We start from the raw sequence: 22,584 nt of genomic DNA on the forward strand, positions 1-22,584 counted from the left end.
CCCCCATGTAGCATGGAGCAGTGGGGAGGTAGCTGGGATCACCCCCCCGCCCAGCAGTGCCCAGTGAATGGGGGCTATTTTTTAAAGCACTGGGAGCTGGGGTGGGCAGGGTAGTCATGGGGGACTGGGGGAGAGCGGGCAGGGGATGCAGCCTGGCAGAGGTCCCCTCATGGTCCCTTCCCCTCTCCTCCAGCCCCCCCCCAGCCCCCTACTTACCAGCTCCGAGTCCAGCTCCAGCTCCAGCTCCCTGCTGCAGCCACCAAGGACTGCCCAAATCATCAAAGTTCGCCCAATCTTTTCCGAAGCTTCGGGGAGCTTTGAATCAATTCGGACCTTTTAATTGGTCCACCGATTCAATTCGGGTCTGGAGATTTGGCCACCAAATAGAGCCAAATCTCCTCCAAATCAAATCACCACCCGAAGCTTTACACAGCCCTAATGGCCACCACTTTTTTTTCAACAAGAGAATATGAGCCACAAATGGGTTATGCTTAAAATGAAAGTTTTTGTGGGAAAAATCATGTTCAATGAAAATATTTTGGCCCTCTAAAAACCCCAGTATTGAAGCATTTCGGTTGCTGAAAACAAATTAAAAAGCCCACTACACGATGATTTTTGTATTTTCAAAAGAACTTGATTTTTTTTACAGACAAAAAATTATTTCTGGACCATTTTAAGTGCACTCTTACGGCTTTCCCAAGGGAGAGAGAGTTAAGATAAAGGAGCAGAACCAGTCGAGATGGGTCATGTTTCCAATTTTAACCTCTCTGTGGTCATGACTAAGTCAACAAATGTCTCTACACCTATTCCCCTGTGGAATAATGGTACCGTACTTGCCTACAGCATACGAGGGTACCAAAGACACTTTCATAAATATCTGCAAAGGACTCTCAGGTTCTCATCCCTGATAAAGGCAGTAAGAGATTGAAGGAAAAAGATATCACTGGGTCAGATTAAATGCGGAGAGTCAGTTCAACTTAGCATGTAAGATAAGAGCAGATCCTACAAACAGTTACGTGCATGCTTAGCATTATCTAGTCAGGTAATGACCTTGATTTAAGTGGAAGAGCTGATATGCAGAACTAAGGCCTTGGGGTGAAGTTGCATGTTACACTCAGACCATACTAAGTCTGTGGAACATTAAGCAGTACTAAAGTTGGAACGTGCCGTGAGCAGTCACACGTTAAAGGTTAATACTGTTTCTTGCCTGCATAGCTCTAACTTCTTACTATAGGAGCATGGCTAGAAGCCAGGACACATAGACCACATCCAGATGAGTGTGGCTGTGTAGTATGTGGTGCAGCAGACCCATCTGCTGCACCACATACCGCATGTTCAGTTATTCTCCGTGCTGCAAGGGAGCAGCGCCGGGGGGTGGGGGGCAAGGGAGGAGTTGGCCCCTGGATATCCAGGGGTCAGAAAAACCTGTGGAGAAAAAAAGCAGAATGGCACACGCCCAAGCAGCGCACGTCGCTCAAAAGTGGAGCCGGACTGGATGGAGCTGTCCTGCAGCTGCTGGCCAGGCTTCATGTGGCTGAATCGCCATTGCTGCAGCCCCAGGAGGCCCCCAGGACCCTAGGTAAGGCTTCTGGGGCCAGCCCAGTGCTGACCCCAGCCTCCACTACTGCTCCTGGGGTAATTTGCCACGCACCAGAGGTCACGTGGCACAGGCGTTCCCTGGGGACAACTAGCAATGGCACAAGGTGCGCTGTCACTAGTTGTCCCTGGGGAACCAAACGTCCACACCATGTGTGGACGTGGCCCTAGGGTCTATCCTTGTTTTTGTGGGAGGGAGGCTAGGAGCAGTGCATCCTGAGTTGCTGGAGGACTGAAAATTGCTCATTTTATTTGTGTGGCGTAGACTGAAGTTACCTTAACATGAGCTAAGTAGCACAGCCCAGAGTTAATCCTCGCCTGAAGTGGTGTAACTCTGAGACAAGTAGAGGGCACTTAGCATGGGGTAACAAGCTTTAACATGTGGACTCTTGCATTTGAAATATCCTTGGTGTGGTTTAAGTGCAACATGTAACTTCACCTTTAGTTCCTTTCAAAGCAGATTAGCTGCAATGTTAAACTAACTGCAGGCATTAGACTACTGTGAAGGGGATTTTCACAGGCCAGAAACCAAAGGCTCCAATTTTTTTATTTTTTTTTAAAGGGAAATCAAATCAAATTCCTCCTTTTAAGGTTTTCTTAAAACTTCTTTTAAAATGGCTGATGTGGCTGAGTTTCATGAAAAACCTGCAAAATGATATGACATGATTTGCCACTGACATTTTCCTACTTTTAAGCAAAAAGACAAAAATAAACACTGTTATTCAGATTTATTTCTGGCTGTACATTAATTGGTACTGAAAACCTCAGACATTTGAGATTTTCTACCTTTTGAACATGAAAATGGATGTCTAATGAGACACCGCATTTTTGCATCCAGGCATTGGCCAGAACAAAGTGATGGTGACTTTTCAAATGAAACATGTGGCACAGGTTTCCAGTCCCATTGCACAGGTCAGCTGCAGTCTTCCTTAGGAGCCAGCACATGGCATGAAGCTGTGGCATTCTTTGCAGGGAGTGTCAGTCACTGAGCTGATTCCTAAGCTAAAAAAAAAGTGTTTTACTGGTTATTTTCCACCCCTCTCTGGTAGCACTAATATGGGTAGATCATATGTAATTCTTAGATTCTCAAGAAACTGGATTCAGTAATGCACATAAGTACATGTTCATGCCTATGCCCTGAACCCTTTCGGAACTACACACACACCTAATGGAAAACCCACACCCAGGCGCTTTGCTGATTGGGTCCTAAGGACAGTTCTAGTCATCAACGATCTCCATGCCCATCACACGGTATCTGAGATAAGTGATAAACCTAAACCATAGCCCTCAATCTAGTCTTTCACAAATTCACATGGGGTTCTATATCCACACTTTCTGGGTTGGGCCTGATCCTGTAAAGTGCTGACTGCCCACTGCTTCCTGGGTGTGAAGATCACTCTAACATATCCCAGAAAGTCCTCAACACCACAGGAGGGTCAAACCATTAACCTGTAGAAAATCCTTTCAACTACTGCAACCAGAATTGAATAGTGAATAAGAACCTCTGTGGGGGCCGCCCTTTACAATTCCATAGATGGGATATATTTTGCCACTTTATAGCATCATTCAAAGAACATACAGAAGTCTGGCTATTTTATACCAATCGAGGGGCTTTTTCCTTGAGGGCTAGGCATGTTCATAATTCTCCAATCCCAAGGGAGGCTGGAGGACTTTGATCACTAATATCTTTGGGCATCAGTCACTCCAGGGAGGCAAAGCAGTATTATGATTGCTATTCGCAGAGTCAATTTTAAGGCCAGAAATGACAATTATGATCCACTCATCTCACACTTTACATCAGCCAATCTATAAATGCTCGCTCAATGCTTTCTGCATCATGATATAATAAAAACCTCAAGGGAGGAAACATTCTAGTGGACACGCTGAGAAACCCTCACACTGCCTGTGTTTTCAGTGACACCTTTTCTTGCACGCTGTCCTCCATCTAGACATTTGTGTCTGTGGAGACCCTATGTATTTATCCATTAGAGAATGACTCAGCTCTTTATTGCTGTTTTCATTACAGATTAGCTCTCCAATGGAAATGATAGCTCTCATTATGCTCATTGTACTTTATCATTAATCCATCCTAAGGAGGTTGACCGGCAGCCCAGAACAGCTGGTGAGGTCACAGAGAGAGATTATGTTCTGGGAGAGTATTTCAGCTCAGCCACCCTGTGTTTCCAATGGCCCCTGATAAAAGCATCAGCTACAAAGCAGAGAAACTGCTTCCATCTGTGAGAGATCAATAGCAATTTAATGCGTCAAGACAGCTAGAGCTTTTGCCAGGAAAAATCCCTGCAGAATCCTTTAAAGTTTAGAAGGAAAATAGACAGGAGTGACCTGGAGAAGTTAGCATTAGAGCATGGATGAGGCTCTGCAGCTCAGTCCCACAGCCCCATCAAAATTACCTCAAGTTCAGGACATAGAGCTGACCAGTGAGAAAGCCTCAGCCTCAAAACTAGCAGTACCCCAAGATTCAAAGGCTTAGGTTTGCAAAGGGGCCATCTGTACATAAAATAGTATCCAATCTTCACCAAGCTAGCCAAGACACAGATCTTCAGGCATTGCAGCCTCTGACTACATGCAACGTAACTGAGAGCAGTACTGTGCCCAGCCTGTTTTTCACTTTCTAACCCATCTGCACAGTGATGCAGAGACGCCCCCGTGGAGCTAGGCCCCGCAACAGGCAGGGGCTCCGGAATCACATCTGGACACAGGGAACTTAGATGGATGAATTCCCCTGCATAGTCCTTGTCTTGCTACAGCTTACTGGAGTAGCATAACTACCCTCTTCTTTTAATTAGTTTATTAAGCTGATGTATGCCATATGCCAGGGGTGGCCAACACATGTACTGGTGGCCTGGGCAGCCTGTGTGTGTGGCATGTGGCAGATTTGGAGGGAGCAGGGAGAACAGTGGTAGACAGGGCAGGAAGCAGAAAGCAGGGCAGCAAATGGAGTGGAAGGGGGTTGGAGTCACACTTGTGGAGGATGCAGGTACACACTTGTGGAGATGTGGTACACCTGCCATAGAGTTTACCCTCCCCTCTCACTCCCACTGCCATGCACAACAGTGGGAGAAAAGGGCACAGGTTCAGTGCTATGAGGTGCTCAGTGTCCTTTCTTCAGGCACAGGTTGCCCAGAAGCCACTTTCATATGCAAAGTACCTCTTGGGATTGCATCAGGATCCTCTCAGTATCGTGATACAGGTTGTAGCCAAGTTGGTCTACGGACATAGGCAGAAAAGGTTCTTTGGGTAAATCTGATATCTTTGCATTTATTCTGTTATTATTATAATAGACATTCATTCAATTAATAAACACTCATTTTGGGACTAGTTGAAAGAGCATGGAATAGCAAGAGAAATAAAACAAGAAAAAGAAAGGAAGAAAGGAAGTAAAGCTTAGCTGCCAGCCTACTTTATTGTGATGAAACAGAGCATCTAACACAAATGTAACGTACGATGATCCTTTTTCTTCTTTGCAGCAGAAAGTGTAGGATGCGGCAGCAGTCAGACACAGAACTTATTTATACACTCCTCAGTCTTCTGGCTGTTTTTAGCTGACGGATTATTTCTGTGGGTGGCTGGTATGCCATCTATCTCCTGAAGCTGCTAAAAACCACCCCAGGGTGCCAACACAGAGGGTGGAATTCTTTTGACAGCGGCAGAAGCCGCAGCAGGGTGGCATGCCATCGACTCTGCTACAGGGTCAGCGTGTGCCGATGTCAGGTCTGGGTGACAAACCTCTATGGTGGAGTCAGAACCCCCTGGAACAGGAGAAGTGTGATTGCAAAGCAAAGATTTCTCCCTACAGCTTCTCAGTGTCATCACTGGTCACTAAATACCTGCTTGAGGTTTGTGGGTTGCTGATGGATTTGATCCTCTAGCTGTTAGGTATGCGAGTAATCCTTCCCCATCTGAATAGGACCACTGACCCGGATGATCAGTCTCTTTCTCCTGCCTCTGGTCAGGCCATTCCCTACCCTCAGGTCTTGTCTGTATGGTCTAGGACGGGTCCCTATGCATAAGGGAACCTAAATGGATTCCCAGAGACTCTCCTACAGAGAGACCTGCAGGTTGGAAGGATCCCAGCCAGATGCTAGAAAGCCAGGAAAGCGGATGTACATCATGCTGCTGAGGAGGAACATGTCTTCCTTCACTATTAATAAGTGATGGAGAGGTTTGCTGACACACGCCTTCTCTCACCTGATCCTTTATACTCCAAACCCCGTTGGCACCCACAGGAAACAACACCAGCCCTTAATTTTTGATTTCTGGGGAGCATAAGATTTTGTATGCTCTTGGTCAGATTCATGCCTCTAGGCGTGTGTAGATGAAATGGGGGCCCTAAATTGAAGTGGTGGGTTTTTAAAAACACTACCTCCCTTTAGGGCCCTTTAAACCCCCATGTCATGCACACACCTGAACTTACCTGCCTCTCCGGTGGTAGGGAGAGGAGGGCGAGCTGCCAGCAGGTGGAGTGGTCCCTGGGCTGCAGGGCAGGGCCGATGCTTCCCTTGTGGCACCGGCAGCACCCCCCGGGCAGCCCCTGCCCACGGGCACCCGGCTCAGGCAGTCCCGGGGGGCACTGCGGCCATGGAGGAAAGCATCGGGCCGCCGCGATGTTCAGGCAGGCAGGCTCCAGGGGGAAAAACTAACACCACCAAAAAATCAGGCTTGCTGCTTTTCTTGGGTGGAGCCTGCCTTCCTGGGCTGCTGCCAGGCTGCCTGCAGGGCTTCCTGCAGAGCCACAGAGCTGCACAGAGCCCGGTGCTTCGCTCCACGGCTGTAGGGCAGCAAACTAAAACTCCTCAGAGGAGATCAATCATAGCGGGGTAGATTCTCCTCAGAGGAATTTTAGTTTGCGCCCCAAGTCACTGAAGGCGTGTTACACCACAAAATTTGCTACAGCATCTGGAATTACTGTACAATACCCTGCCCGCACAGGCAAATACCAACACTGTTAAAGTGGTGCAAAAGCACTTAAACCCACTTTAAAGTGTCATACATATATGCCCCTCATTTTGTCTACACACAGCCTCTGATTTCAGTAGGCACTGGCTGGAGATCTACCCCCCCCCCCCGATTGATCTCAGTTCCTTTGCTCAAGGGACAACCTCTCCCAGATCCCAGCAGCGAGGGTTGGGGGAGGGAGCAGAGCCTGAATACAGAACAGAACAGCACGTGCATCCCCGCTCTACAACCGCCTCCGTTCAGGAGGCCAAAAAATGCTGAGCATCTGACAGACTGTTCCCCTCCGTGCTGCTGTGCCCGCTATAATAGGAACCCTGACATTAGGGCTGTAATCTGTTTCCCTGAAGAATGCCAGTACTAGCTCTGGAGATGCAGCTTACTTTATTTGGTTGTATGGGACTGCACATGTTAGTGGTTTGACCTCGCAGTAACACCCTGTGGATATTCAGCTTTTTACCAAATCAGTCTCGTCATCCCTAGCTCTGCTACTACAGCAGACTCTCCTTCCCCTCTCGCCAGCAGATCAGATGTTACAACTGTAGTAAACAGAAGGGAACCATGGGCAGGCAAGTCCCTTTTTAGCTCTGCCCTAAAGCAGCATTGTATGCGCTCCTCCGAACAAGGAAAGGCTTGCCTCCCAATCTTCAGTTGGACCTCCTTCTGCATTGCGCACTGCTTCCTTAAAATGCTAGTATTCTCTCTACCTTCAGCTTTCCCTCCATAATACAGAGGTTACATCTGTTTTTGTTGTGTGTTGTCATACTGTGTTTTTCAGCTGGGCAATGAAATTAGGCTGCAGATTGTTCTAACAGACACGCTGGAGCTGGCTGGGAATTTTCCATCAGACCAATTTGCCAACTAAACATTCACTTTCTGCAAAACTGAAAGGTTCTGCAGGAAAAATCCCATGTGTTCGAGAGTCTGGATGTCCCTCTGGACAGCCATTTGTAGACCTGTGGGTTGCCTGCTGCTCAGCAACCTGGCTGGTGGGTTACAAGGGAGCCTGGTCCATCCTCAGGAAGACCAAGCAGACTTTCCCAGACCTGGGCTCCCATTGTTTCTAGGCTGGTGGCTCCTCAAAAGTCTGGGAGGAAAGACTCCTATGGTCCTGGACTCTCTGAGCTGCTCATCTCCTGGATTTCCTGAACTGCCGGTGCCCCACTGGGTGGGCTGCTGGGATTCTGGGCAGCTCAGGAAGCCCTGGAAACTTTTCTGAAAAGGCAAGATGAAATTTCCAAATCCTTCTGCCATGGACAAACTTGTTATTTGGTTTTGTTCCTTTCCACGGTTACTGTCCCCCCCGTCCCCCTCCCCAATTCATAATTTCCCCGGGGGCAGAAATTTGAAAACTGACCATCTCTAACACTCACCCAGTTCTGCAGAATTCATCTTAGTCCACTAAAATGGAAAATAAATCACCTTATCTCAGGTCTACCCAGCTGATCTCCATCTCATATGTGCAAGGGGCAGAAGTGAATGAACAGGTGAAGGAAGCTTTTGTACTCGTTGCCTGACTCCTCCTTGCCCTGTTCCTCGGACCCTCATTCCCACATAAGCGAACTAGATGTAAAACACAGCATTTCACATGTACTTTGAACAACACTCACTGATGTGGCAGGGATCCAAACTGAAATGCAGCAGGGAGGCAGAGATAACAGATAGGAGGGAGAAAGAAACACCAGGGAACTGGTCATTGTGGAAAGGTAGTGACAGAAGATGTTACAAAGGATAAGATTCACCTGCCACATTCACTCCCATGCCAGACTATACAGAAGTCCAGAGTCAATTTAATGCAGGTAGGCAAATACCAAAGTACTTGTAAAACAGCTGGTTTCCTTCCTGAAGACAAATGCATCAGGCTGAATGATTTTATGGAGCTGCCCCATCAGCAGTTACACTTTACAAGTAGCATATATAGCATGCACTTGCAGTTTTCATGCACCCGGCACCTATAGCCCAGTCAGGGCTGAGCCCTGAGCATTTGAGGAAATTCAAGTTGTGTCGGTTTCCTCTGACCCCTTAATGACTTCGTTTTTGCATCTGCAGAAAAGGAACTAAAATGCGAGGAATGTGATGGAGGCATGCAGAGGGCAAGATGGTGCTCCAGCCCCCCCCAATTCCTGTTTCAGCTGAAGCACTGATTGTTTGAGCAGGGGGGGAGTATAGAACGCAGAAAGTAGTGCTCACCATGGCAGAGACAAATTTGGAGTCAGGAGCAACCTCCCTACCCAATACAGGGATATAATGAGTCTGCACATAAATCAAGTTACATGAGACAAGTCATAGGAATGTAATTTTGTGTACCATTAGTACAGGCCAAAGGTCAAGCTAAGGACTGATGTCAGTGTGATGGCAAGATCTTTCCTTTGGCAGCCTATATGAGACTCACCCTTGGAACCACATGTTGTGAAAAGTTTCATCTGACATAGCATCCCATGATCTTTGTATGGATGTTCATCAGGCCTGTTTTTCTGAGTGGAGGGACAGCTGGATGAAAGAGACAGTTCTTTCTATCTATTACAGATCGAGTATAAATTTACACTGGTTGTAGCCACATAAAAGTGAATAGGAATGATCTTGGGACACAGTGCTGTTCAATAGGGGCATCAGAATTTGGCCCTCAAAAAGTGTGTGTGTGCATGTGCACACATATGTATATATGTGTGTGAGTGTGTGCACGATCTATCCGGTAGGACATTCGCTCTAGGACCAAGTCCCTCAAGGCAATATTCTAGGTTCTGATCTATTTTATGTAAGGAGGAGTATTATTAGTGGAAACAGTTGCTGACCTTTTCAGAAAACCATACCCACACACTGCTTAGACACAACAGTTTGCCCAGTCTTCAACACCAATACTTAGCCAAGTAGCAGTGGCAATGCATAGGGGGTGCACCAGAGTGCACGTTCACCCCCTGAGAGTGTTGGTGCTCCCCTGACCAACCACACTCCCTGCTTAGGCGATGGGCAGGGGGAGCAGGTGGGAGCGCCAATGCCCCCCTGTGGGTGTTAGCTGGGGACTGGGAGTGCCAGACGTAGCATCGTGGCCACTTCTGGGAGCACCACGGCCACTTCCTAGTTGGTGACTTTTACTGTGGAGGGACCCCCCGGTCAGCGAGATTGGCTGTGCTGCTGACTGGTCTCTGGGGGGGCACATGCCCCCCTAACTAAGGTGGCACCAGTCGCCCATGCCAAGCAGCATAGTACCAGAGATGATTAGGTCAGGCCAGAGTCTGACCAGCTTTAGAAAATGGTAGAATACCTTCCCGTTTGTGAAAGGACACCTACTTACCCCAAAACCACCACTTACCTCAAGCAGAATTCTGACTGGATCAAAGGAAAAGTACCAGAGGCTCTATTAATTATGCTAGGCAGGGATGGAGGCACTGGTTTTCTTCTAGCCAATGTCAGCTGTAAAAAAAACAAAAACAACCCCCGCCTTCCCCACACACACACACACACACACTGATTCCTGCTGTACCCAAAATTTAAAACCAACTGCCTGGCAGTGGCAGCAGCATTTCTATTCAGGCAGCGGTGAGGGAATCACTCGACTTCATGGCTCATTATAATCTACTTGATTCCTTCTAAACTCTTCATTTAGAGTAGAGGCAGGCAAAATACAGCCCACAAACCAGATCTGGCCCACCAGGCCATTCTATCCAGACCACAGGGCCCATAGAAAATTTATATTTATCTGCCCCTGGCTGCCTGTCAAAAATGACAGGAGCCAGGGTCAATAGTACCCAAGTGGAGCCAGTGGCAGAACTAAACAGCCACAGCACCAAGTCCAGCCCAAACCCACTCCTTCCCTTTCAGCCCCCCACCCTGCACCCTGAGCCCCTGCCAGAAGCCTCTGCCTAGCAGGGGCTTCTGGCCTGGGACTGTTCCTGCCTCCCTGCACTGAGGGAAATACAGATGAGAAGGAGGAGGGAAGGAGGCAGGGGAGGACTGTGGGCAATTGCCTCAGTCCTCAGAGCCAGCTGTGGTCCTGGCATTGCAGCTGGGAACCACGTGATGCCCAAGTGAAGTGGGCAGGGGGTCAGCAGGGAAATGGCTGTAGCAGGCAGGGGGAAGGAGCAGCAAGCAGGTGCATGGAGGGCAGTGACAGCTGGGTGGGAGCACAGGGACCACACTGGTGCACCAGGGCCAATGCTGACAGCGCCCAGAGCAAGGCAGCAGGAGCATGGAGCTGGGCTGCGCTGCTCAAGCAGGGAGAGGAAGGAGCCAGCCCAGCTCCATAGAGCTCCTGGTAGCCCAGGCCCCGTGCTCCTGCCTCTCTACTCTGGGCCCTACCAGTGCTCTGGCTTCACATGGTTCCCAGCTGTGGTGCTGGGACTGCAGGAGCAACTGGGATGTGGTGACAGAGCCGCTGGGGTGGAAACGGAGAAGGGTAGCAATGGCAGATGGGGGCAAGTGGCAGTGAGCAGGAGCACAGGGCCTGTGCCAGTGCCCCAGGGCCAGGAGTCTCAGGAGCATAGGGCCCGAGCTTGCAGGAGCGCTATGGGGACTCTGCCTGTTTTGGGGGAGAGCAGGCTGTGGGCAAACCCTCCCCGCTCCATGCAAACCACAACTATCCCCAGCCACCCTCCCCCCATGCACTCACAACCCCTCACAAAGCCATCCCCAGCCACCCTCCCCCATACCCACCTACCCACACACCTACACCCCCATACTATCCACCTACCCACAAATCCCACACACCCCACATACCCACAAACCTATACCACACACACACACACACAATATACAAGAATAACACTTCATTTTCAGCTAGTATACTATCACCTCTATGTACACTACACAACCACATGTAAATCAGGACAAATTTTTTTTAAGTGAAATTATTGAATGTTGTAGTACGTTTGATTTTTAGAATATAATTTGGTAATTTTCTGGTTCAGAGATGGCAAAACCCCTTGCTGAAAGGAGTACTTCTGGGGGGCAATGTGGGGCACTTCTGGTGGCAAGGGGCAGGGGTTAGGGGGCAGGGCTTCCTGGTCACTATCTTGGGACTGGAGGTGGAGCTACCCATGTGGCCCTTGTTGGCTTGCCAAAACTTGGCAAGTGGCCCTTCACCTGAAATAACTGCCCACCCCTGATTTAGAGTGTTAATGACCTGCTCTCCTTTTTAGTAGTCTTGATGTTCCACTAATCAAGCTATCCTTTCTCTTGCGATTCTGCTGTCTGTTAGCGGCTCCTCTTAATAAAGCTCCTATTTCACAGCTTTGCACATACAGCTAACTCTAGCTAAAAACATTAACTCAGATGTGGAAACATTAACTCAAGTGAACATCAACTCAGGTGCGGAGATAACTTTCAGTGAAGCACTGGATACACCGTCAAGGTGTTCAAGAAGGATAGATATTTTTAATAAATCTGAAAGAGATGTACATTTTATCCTAATGACACCAAAACTAAAGAAACAATATTTTGAGCATTTTTGCCTAGTTTGTTGCATTTTTATACATAAGATATAGCAAATTAATAGCCATTCCAGTAAAATTATATTTGTTTTTATTTCAATCTTAAACTGAATAGTATAGCCCTAGGCCCCTAGCATATTAGTTAAGATTCTAGTTTCTTTTTACTTGGAGAAAAATGTGTGTTGTGTTATATGTGTTTTCAAAATTCTAGATTCCCCATGGCACAAGGTACTTTACTATTGCTATTGATTTGACATGATAAAACTCTGGATAGATAGACAATTTACAGTACTTGATTACTGTCCCTCACATACAGTTTAGTATAAAGCACATCACCTTGGATTACACTCTAGTTTCTACCTAATGAGAATCTGTCCCCATATGTACATGAAGCATTGCCAGCAGTATAATGGGTCACAACACAATTGTCTGCGATGCTCAGAGTTGGGACACTGATTTGGTGACAGGAGGAGAAATCTTTCACCACCAAAGTCTCTGCTGTCCCCACTCTGTGGATGCAAAGAGATTTTTAGTCTTTCTAATTACCAATCTATCACATTTCACCAGCACTGCATCATCTTTGATGTTCACTGTCACTGTGAGACTAACGCAGCATATTGCTGCAGCAAGGCTGCTTCTTTAAGGACAGGACAGTTAGCACAGACTCACAAGTAATGTTCTGTGGTTACAACTGAAATGAAACCAAAACCTGAAGCATGGTGTTTTCAGTTGGTTGTTCCTGATCAGACAGGAATCACGAGGGCTGCATCTCCCCGTTTGGTACCACGCGCATGCCCACGTGCTGTTCGGATGTCAAGATTTTCACAAGTGCCTAGTACCCTTGAGCACCTTCACATTTGGGTGCTTAGCTGGAGACACATGAAAGCGTTGAGCTGTTGTTCAGCATCTCAGAGTCTGGACTAGACCTGATGAATAACATCTTGTATCTGAAAGTTTGTCTAACTTTTTCCCAACTACATAGTTGGTCCAATAAAAGATATCACTCTAAAAATCCTTGCGACTCACATAATTTCTTGACCATCCTATGATGGTCCAGCATCACTCTTATGCTACTATGATTTTCTTAAAGTGAGTCTTGGGAACGTGCAGAAAAAGAACTGGCAGGCGCTCCCTTAAGAAAATAGTGCTGCCCTGCGTGCTGCACAGAGAGATGGAGAGGTCTCCCAAGGCTTGTGGTGACTGGCTCAGATTAGGCCTCAGAAATAGGAAACAAGTGTACAACGGGATAACATGCTGTCTGAGCACTGCGTTGGAAAGAAACGCACAACACCATTGGCAGTGGACTCACAAAGAACGCTTGTGTTTATGCAGAGGACTATAAATATTCTCTTTCAAACAGAACAGGAAAAATGTCTAAATATCTATTTTTGCCTCCTCTGCTTCACCCACTCGAAACATTGACATCATACCAAGCTCCTACTGAGGCAGAGTCATTCCTGAGAGTGGAATGGCGCAACTGTGCTCTGGCACAGCCTCTGGGAAGGGAAAGAAAGCAGCTTTGTAGCCCGCTACAGGCAGAGTGACTGTGTCTCTGGCAGGAAGAACCCACGTGTGAAAACGGCAATTTCAACACCTATCTTTTGTCCTGGTGAAAAATGCCAGGCAGACCTAGGCATAATTTATTGTAGTGTTTCTCACAATCCCCTAACATCTCCGCCTGATTCTTCACCAGCTTGGCCTGCTCTGAAAGGCTTTCTAGGAAGCACCTGGACTTCCTAGTTACAACTGAGCAACATTTCACCTTTGATTCCCAGTCTGTACTAAATCAGGCCTGTATTAACCTTTCCCTCCATTTCATATTGCTCGGGGCCAGCTACAGCTTTGCACTTGAGGAAAAAAAACCCAAATTCAGCTACAGACTAATTCAAAATCTTATGGTCTGCTGGGCTGGTGGAATTAGTGATTTTTGGCCTTCTCTGGGCCCATCGTTTCTACAAGAATTCCTCTGCTTTTTTACTCCTCTGGAGATCTCTCATCCTGCTTGGCTCTGTCGAGTATTTCTTTACTTCACCACATGCTGAACTAACCCCTTTGGTGACTCATAATTCTTGGAGCGTATACTGTATGCAGGGACGCACACCGGATACAACAGCACTCGCCTAGCTTTCTCTCTCCTTTTTTATCAATCAATGTGTAACGGATTCTGAGAGATGAGTCCTGCTTAACCACAGCTCATCTGGCTTCACTCCAGATTGCTTAAATGGTTTAGAGTTACACTGCCTGGTTTCAGCTAAGTGCAAGCCCAAGTTCCATTTTCATTGCACTTTCTGCATCGGACAGCTCTTATTTCACATCAGCCAGTAAGCAAGCTTCTTACCATTTTTCTGCCTTCTCTAGTGAACCCTGCTTTAGAGCTAAAACCAGGAATGTGATCACACATAGTTCAACTTCACCTCATTTATCTATGTTGTGAACTGCAAAATTTCCACCCCCCCCTTCAATGCGCTTCAAGCTGTCACTGTAGGGCATGCCTACATGGGGATGTTATAGGACAGGGTGTGAATTTACAGTGTATTACCTACTCCACCTTAATTGTGTGTGAACTCGAGGCTAAACTGCTCATACACAGCCACACGAATGCTGGTTTTTGGCACTTGTGCACAGTTTGGGGTTCCATTCTGCCTTCTGGCAAGCAGTATCACCTTGCACACGTGCTTGCTGGAAGTCAAATGGTGGAGGAGAAGAGGGGGAACCTATCCCACATTCTCATCCAACAGCTTTGTGGTTAGGGAGCTTGCCCAGGATGCAGGATACCTGCCCTAACCAGCAGGACAAAGGTTAGGCAATGCCCAAGCACTATTCTAGCCATCCTCTTATCATCGACAGGCGCTTGTACGTGTAACACCATTAACGTGTACACGTAATGAAAATGTCACTTTGCATGGCTTAATGGTGTCAGAGTGTACATGTGCAAGACTTTGGGGAGTCTTAAATGACTTTGCATCATGACAAACTAAATTACATCCAGATGCAGTTTAGTTTGTAACTTTGCAAATTACAATGGTGCAGCTGTCAGCTCACCCACTGGTGAGGCACAGGGGGTGCACACAGGTGCACGTGCACTGCCTGAGCATGGAGGTGCACCCCCTGCAAAAAGGCACTGCCGACACCGCTGGTGGTGCCTGCAGGCAGTTACCGCTTGCCACCCCCCTCTGCCACCGACATTGTGGGTGGTGCCTGCGGGTGGTTTGCAATTGCAGGTGGCCATTGCCAACGGCATCTGTGGGTGGTCGCCGACCACTGGTCGGCACTCGCCACCCCCACCACTGACAGCGCTGCGGCTGCCTGAGGGACCTCCCCACTTGCCACTACCGTGCTCCCGCTGGCAACAGCACCACCACCTCCTGCAGGAGTTCACTGTGCCCCCCCCCCCAGCTCCCGGGGGACAAAGGGGTTAATGAGCCCCCCCCCCCCGGCTGTGGGAGAGGTAGGCAGGCTCTGTGAAAAAAAGATTCGGGCCCTTCACTGCTTCTGCCTTCAGCAGGCACCTGCTGAAGGCAGAAGTGGTGAGGGGTCTGATACTTTTTTTTACTTTTTGGGCAGTGACTGCCTGCCTCCCCCACAGCCGGGGACAAGCTGCCAGTGGGCCAAGTGTCGCCTGAGCTGCAGGGGTCCCCAGTCCTTCCCTCCACAGTGCTGGTGCCCCAACTCAGGGTTGGGGTACAGTTAGATCAGGCTGGGTGCTACCTCTGGCCTGCTACCAGCTCACCTGGGTGACCCTGGGGGGTGCTGCCACTGCAGAGGGAGGGACCAGGCCCCTCGACCTGCTGGTAGCTCACCATCTTGGGGCTGGAAGGGGAGGAAGCAGGATCCTAGTAACAATAGTCCAGTTAGTCTCACCTCTATCCTTGGGAAAATCCTTGAAAAGATTTTCAAGGATCACATTTGTAGGAGTCCAGCAGGTAATATTATGCTGAAGGGCAACCAGCACGGGTTCATAGCAGGTCAATCTTGCCTTACTAACCTTGTTTCTTTCTATGACAAGGTCACTAAAAGCTTAGATGTAGGAGTCAAGGTAGATGTCATCTACTTGGACTTTAAGAAGACCTTCAACACAATATCCCATCCGATTCTTATAAACAAATTGAACGGCTGTGCCATAGAGAAGTACACAGTCATGTGGGTGGCAAATTGGCTTAAGGGTCACACCCAGAGAGTGGTGGTGGATGGGTCAGTATTGACCTCGAAAGATGTGGGCAGTGGGGTCCCCCAAGGCTCAGTCCTTGGGCCAGTGCTGTTCAACATCTTCTTCAGCATCCAGATTCGCAGACGACACCAAACTCTGGGGCAAAGCAAACACACCAATGGGAAGAAACTGAATCCATGTGGACGCGGACAGGTTAGAGAAGTGGGCAGATCTGAACAGGATGCAGTTCAACGAGGACAAGTGCAAGGTGCTGCACCTGGGAGAGGGAATCAGCAGCACACCTATAGGTTGGGGGATGACCTTCTCAGCAGCACAGTGGATGAAAGAGATCTCGGAGTCTTTGTCGACTCCGAGATGAACATGAGTCATCAATGTGACGAAGTAATTAGCAGAGCTAACCACACTTTATCATGCATTAGTAGGTGCATCATGAACAGGTCCAGGGAGGTGATGTTCACCCTCTACGCAGCACTGGTCAGGCCACAGCTGGAGTACTGCATCCAATTCTGGGCACCACAATTCAGAAAGGATGTGGACAACCTTGAGAGGGTGCAGAGGAGGGCTACTCATATAGTTAGAGGCCTGCAGGGAAGGCCCTATAAGGAAAGAAGATTTGTGGCAGTATGCAAATTCATCTGGGGGCTGGGGAAAGAGGAAGGGGAGGTGGCAGGGCAGCAGGGAATAGGAGGTGCTCTGTTTACCAGAGCACCCCCTGGAATAACCAGAAATAATGGCCACAAGCTGATGGAGAGTATATTTAGGTTGGCCATCAGAAAGAACCTTTCAACGGTGAGGGTTGCCAGACTCTGGAACGGGCTTCCGAGGGAGGTGGTGCACTCCCCCACCTTGGGGGTCTTCAAAAGGAGACTGGACAAGCACCTGGCTGGGGTCACATGATCCCAGCACTTTTTCCTGCTGCTGGCAGAGGGTCGGACTCGATAATCCTTTGAGGTCCCTTCTGACCCTAGCAACTATGAAACCCATATGTGAAGTCAGCAAGTACTTCACTTCAACAAGGCACATAGCACCTGGCTTATATCTGGATAATAATTGAGCATCTGATTTCAATATAGCTGGCTGGGAACAGCCACAATACAATAAAGGTAATTTAGAGCTGCAATTAACTTTGGGCTTCCAATTTTATAATACAATAAGCTATTGGTGCTGTTGCTTCTGTTGACAGCTTCAGGGATTTTGATTTTAATTCCTCTGAAGAATCACCTTTCACACATTCATCCATGCAGTGCAGACAGCAATTGGTATGTATCCTGCTCCTCTTCTGTCATGCCAGCTTTCATGTGTATTCTTTGATGAGACACCCCTGGTTTTCATGTCTAGTGCATCTTTCATCCAGCAGTCTTAAAGGACTTTGCGCATACACCACAATCTGCCTGGGAATCTGGGTAAATAGCCTGGCTAGCTTGCACGATACTCCAGGATCAATAACTGAACTAGTTCTTTTCACATTAGCTTGTGTGTCTCTTTATAAGCTAAAATCACAATTTTGACAGCAATGCAGACATACCCAAGAGGGTATGTTTGGTAACCGTAAAGGCAGCTAGCAGGCTTTACGTCCAAAATGTCAGTTCATATTCAGATTAGGATGTCTGTAACCGAAAGCTGTTGCTATCTGATGGCTGCTCAGTGGCCCATGCAAAATAGACTGAATGAATCTCAGCCTCAGGGGAAAATGTCAATGGCACAGTTCACCAGCATAATTGGCTTAATTGATAGCCTGGTTAACAATCACAGCTGTTCTCTATTCCCTGTTCACAGCAGTTCTTCTATTGACTTCAACTGGTTTTAGATCAGGACCTCAAAGTACCTTCCCCAGAAAAATGGACAGAATGGACTGCAACTCAGAATTGCTATCTGTGAGAAGTTCCAACATTACCAAATTTCCTTTCATCCTGAACTAGAATAAAAATCTGAAATTTCCTGAGACATGATATGTCTAAAAAAACTCTTTTAGGAAATATTAAAACAGCCTTAGGAAAGCTTTGTTTCAACAAGGCTGAATCAGCTTGTTTTAATTTTCACAATTCAGCCTTACATATGTTATTACATATTATAAGCTAAAATGAAGTACTTTGTCCTTATTAAAAAGAAAATGTTGACAATGCTGCATCTACAAGTCTGACAAAATCAGTACGTTTCTGTGAAACTTTTCAATTTTATAAAACTCCCTTTTTGAAAAAGAAATCTGTTCTGTCTGAAAATTTTCAAGCAGCTTCAGTAATGAGTTAACTCTCCCTGAGAGACCATTAAATAACATAACCCCCATTCTACAGGTGGAAAAACTGAGGCACAGAGGAGTTAATGTCCCACAAATATAACACAGAACCAACAGCAGCGCTGAAAGTAGATCCCATGTCACCCCCCAAACCTCATGGTTGTCCTGTAACCATTAGGGATAATTCTGTTCCACTGAGAATGCAGTCACCATGGATGCCTTCTTGTGCCATCTCTCCAGCATGACATAGCATAATATAGTGCAGACACAACCACATACACATGCAAAAGGAAAACAGAAATGCTTTTCAGTCATCTCGGTGGCAATTTCTTGTGATGTAGAAAAAAAATTAAGTCTTTTTCTGTAACTTTTCCTGGCACTGAGCTGATTAGAAATAGCTCTGTTTTTTCCACCTGCAGGATTAGCAGGCTGTTGCCTGAGGCAGAGGGCTGAGAAAGTAATTCAGCTTGGTATTTTTCAATGAGAAACACAGTCCTGCTGCATCATGTGCAGTGGGAAGAATGAGGAGATGGTCTAATATTAATCTCATTTCCCCCCAAACCTAGAATGTGATTCCACATAAGAGAATTATTAGAATGCCAGAGCATATCAGACAGGAACATAAGGCGTAGTGACACCAAATAAATGTTTAGAGCCTGACGGGCCATTGCTCTGCATAGTCATTTATGGCTGTGCAGTTATAAAACTCTTTCAGCCTGATTCTCATTTATACTGTTCACTTTACACCGCTCTGGTTCTGCAAGGGAGTGTAAACACGGTTTGTTTTCAACATGAAGCTTCTTTACATAGCCAGAAGTGAAACTAAGCTCCTGCAAAGACAATGACACTGGCTGTAATGGAGGCTGACTATGGCCCCAGAAGGCGTATAGGCGGATGGAGGAAAATACCCCAACATTCTAGGTCAGGGCTGTCCAACTTCTAATGATGTAAAGTTGCCTTGGTATAAAGGAGGAAAAGCACTTTCTATTCGCTTCCTTCAGATATAAATGAAACCACAAGCACAGGGTGCCAGAGGATCTGGCTGTTTTGATTATAATTTTCACACAAATGTATAAACAAGCTGCTGTGTTCACACCATATCTTGCCATTCGATGCATTAGGTTTGCAGCATTGTCCTAATGTCAGTCCTTTAAGAGCCACCTTACTACACTATCAAATTAGCTAAAGTACTTGTTTATATTAAAATTGGACCCAGGAGCCCTAGTCACATCTGGGTCTAAGATTCCACTGTGCCAGGTGCAGTACAAACACAGCAAAGAGTTCATTCTTGCCCCAAATTGCTGACACTTCAAGGCAATAGAAGGATACAGAAAGGTCGGGGAATACAACCAAACAATGAGACTACAGGTTTGTTTATGCTGCTACCTATACCCACACTCGAGACTACCCACTAGCACAAACCATCTGACCATCAGTATTCAAAAATCCTTGGCCTCCCAATCAGCTTCCAAAAGCTCTGCTGAATTTCAGAGCTCAAGGATGGGCCTCGAATTGGCCTACCCAACCCTGCTACACATTCAGAACTCACCCAGATATGCCAGCCACAAGTACAGGAAGTCTGCAAGCCACAACAGCACAACTTTCTGCACCTGACTTCTGGCTCATCTGTATCTCCTGGTAACAAAAGTTTGAAGGATATAGTTGAAGGAAGATATCAAGTTAGTTTTGCAGATATTTATGAGGGACATCTCCTACTATGGGCAGCATGGGAGAAAACACAAGCGTGTTTGAAAACAAAGCAGGAGGCCAATGGAGACTGGCACCAGGGATGGATCCACTCAGTACTGGATGACAGCGTAACTAGTGGAGGGATGCACAGAGAGAGGCGATGTGAGGAAAGCTATGGGCTAGGAAATTATCTTCGCAGCAACATTCTGAAAGAATATAAAAAGGGCAAGACTGTGCTTCTCAAAGCCAGATATAAGGATGAAGATGCACGAGCAGACCCGGAATTAAATGCCAGGTCTATAAGACATCAGCAGAGAGGTGCTTATAATAAAGCTGGAATTAGAGTTTGTGGAAGGGGCATATGAGAGGAAGAGATGGAGACCAAGCACAAAGCCCTGTGGGATAGCCCCTTAAAATGTGCAAGTGGCAATGAGGAGGATCCTTCAAAGGAGTATTTAAAGGATTAAAGAAGAACCAGGATAGCACAGGTTCATGGAAACCAGAGGAAGACAATCTTTCAAGAGCATCATCAATGGTGTCAGAGGAGGCTGAAAGATCAAAGGAGAAAGAAGGCAGAGTATGGGTTCAGGGCTTTGGCAAGGAAAAGGTTGGCAGGAGAGGTTTCAGGGGAAAGCAAGGAGCAGAAGCTGGATTATAGAGAATCTAGGGCTTCAAACAGATGTCACTGTTGTGCCAGCATCATTTTTTTTCTGGCAGCACAAAGTGAAAGCAAACAGATATCTGTGCCCTTTGTCTCACTACAAATGCCCAATTTTGTGTCCAAGACAAAAGGTGATAGCAATTTGTGCTGCCCTTTTGCAACAGATACCTGTTGTAAGATGAGAGAGCCTTGCAGCCGAGAGCTGCCTGTGCTCTCCAGCCACCCCAGGCAGAGAGTCTCAGGGCTTCAGGGGCCTGACCCTACATAGCCCAGGAATTGCCCTACAGAGGAATTCCCGGAGTATGCAGAATCGAGTCCCTGCAGTCCCTGCCCAGGGTCCCCACTTGCAGAGTGCCAGGGGACTCCAACTTCGGGTATGCCCCTGCAAGCAGGGAAACACAGATTTCCCCATTTGTAAAGGTGTGCTCCAAGTGTTGTCCCACAGGATTGGGCCACTGCTGCCCCCAGAAGTGGCAGAGGACCAACCCTGTGGGACAACAGGCAGCATCTGTTTCACCCAATGAAGTAGATTAGCTCTGTTGAGACATATCCCAGCACAGCTGATCCACTTCATTTGGCGAGGTCACCTAATGATTTATGTTACCATCCCATTCCCATAGGAGAGGGTTGTTAGGTACCCACTGGAATGATGTCACAGACTTTCTTTTCCAAGATCATTGCCACAAAAAACAGAAACGTATGAGGGAAGAAATATGAACTAACGTTTATTTAAACTGTCTTGATTTTGTGGCTCATGACCAGAGCAGACACACTGCCAAATATGGGACATGTGACATGGCTGTATTGCAATAGTGTTGCCTGTGTGCAGTCAAGTGTCTGCCTGTGGTTGTAAGGGAGTGTGAAAATGAGCGGTTTAGAGTTACAATTAGGGCAAGGGAAAGAGAATTATTAATAGTTGCAGTTGTTGGCAAGCTGCATATTATCACTCCAGTTTAATTTATTAATACTTTGCATCTTTCATTTGGAGATCTCCAAGTGTTTTCCAGAGTGCTTGGTCAATCATCATTATTAACCCTGTCTTACTTATGGAGAAATTGCGGCAAGTGTAACTGGCAGGAGAAGCCAGGGATATTATTCTGTGTTGGGGTCAGTGGATGGTATCATTATTAGTACTTTCTGTTACAAAATCCTGTTTGAAGTTACTTGGATCTGTACCCACTTTAAATAGTTAAGCTAAAATTTCCACATCAGTTGTTTGCCTCAGGCTGATTTTTTGGTCCAGAAAGTTTCACCAGAAATTGTTTTGGCCATTTCCAAAAATGAGGCTAAGGGGAAAATATGAAGTATTACGCACATTTTTTAAAAATCTCATAGCTGCTTCCTTGAGAATGACTGACACTTCAGTGCTTTGGATCAAGGACCTCAGATTAAAGTGTAGGTGGAGGCACCTTGGTGTGAAGGATCTAACTTTTGTTTTCCCCCTGAAGAGCTGTCCATACTTGGCCAAGATGTTAGCATCTGGGGAAAAAGGGTTGCACATACTCAGTAGAGACTTGTTAAGGTTTTTGACAGCTAAATTCTCCCAAGAATCCATCTGTGCTGATGCTCCATCCCAGGACTGCACAGGCTGAGCAGGGCCTGCTCACCAATTGCTGCTCCTGGGACAAGGAGTCTCTTCACTGCTCTCAGTGCTCCCTTTGCTGGTACCCAGAGGGCGTGTCTACACAGGTGCATTTACTGTGCAGTAACCAAAATCACTGCACAGTATGGGTGTGTGTCTACATGTGCATGCCTGGACTGCACAGTAAATATGGCGCCTTATGCCAACTTGAGTGTAAATTTGATACCTGCATCATGCAAGTATAAAATCTATGTT

The 22,584-nt window shown here is 47.0% G+C and overlaps 1 protein-coding gene across 2 annotated transcripts in view; it reads right to left on the bottom strand.

Moving 5' to 3' along the window:
- Positions 1 to 22,584, bottom strand: part of TEKT3 (tektin 3) — a 186,808-nt gene that overhangs the window by 98,191 nt on the left and 66,033 nt on the right. Inside the window, exon 1 of one of the 2 annotated variants that reach the window (XM_019542736.1) lies at positions 7,944 to 8,038. The exons of the other annotated variant lie outside the window; for it this stretch is intronic. The gene's annotated coding sequence lies outside the window, so the exon portion shown is untranslated. Of the gene's footprint in view, positions 1 to 7,943; positions 8,039 to 22,584 lie in introns of those variants that run through there. 2 annotated transcript variants of the gene reach the window in all.

Source organism: Crocodylus porosus, unplaced genomic scaffold (assembly GCF_001723895.1).
Source record: "Crocodylus porosus isolate Cpor-Errol unplaced genomic scaffold, CroPor_comp1, whole genome shotgun sequence".
NCBI lineage: Eukaryota > Metazoa > Chordata > Crocodylia > Crocodylidae > Crocodylus > Crocodylus porosus.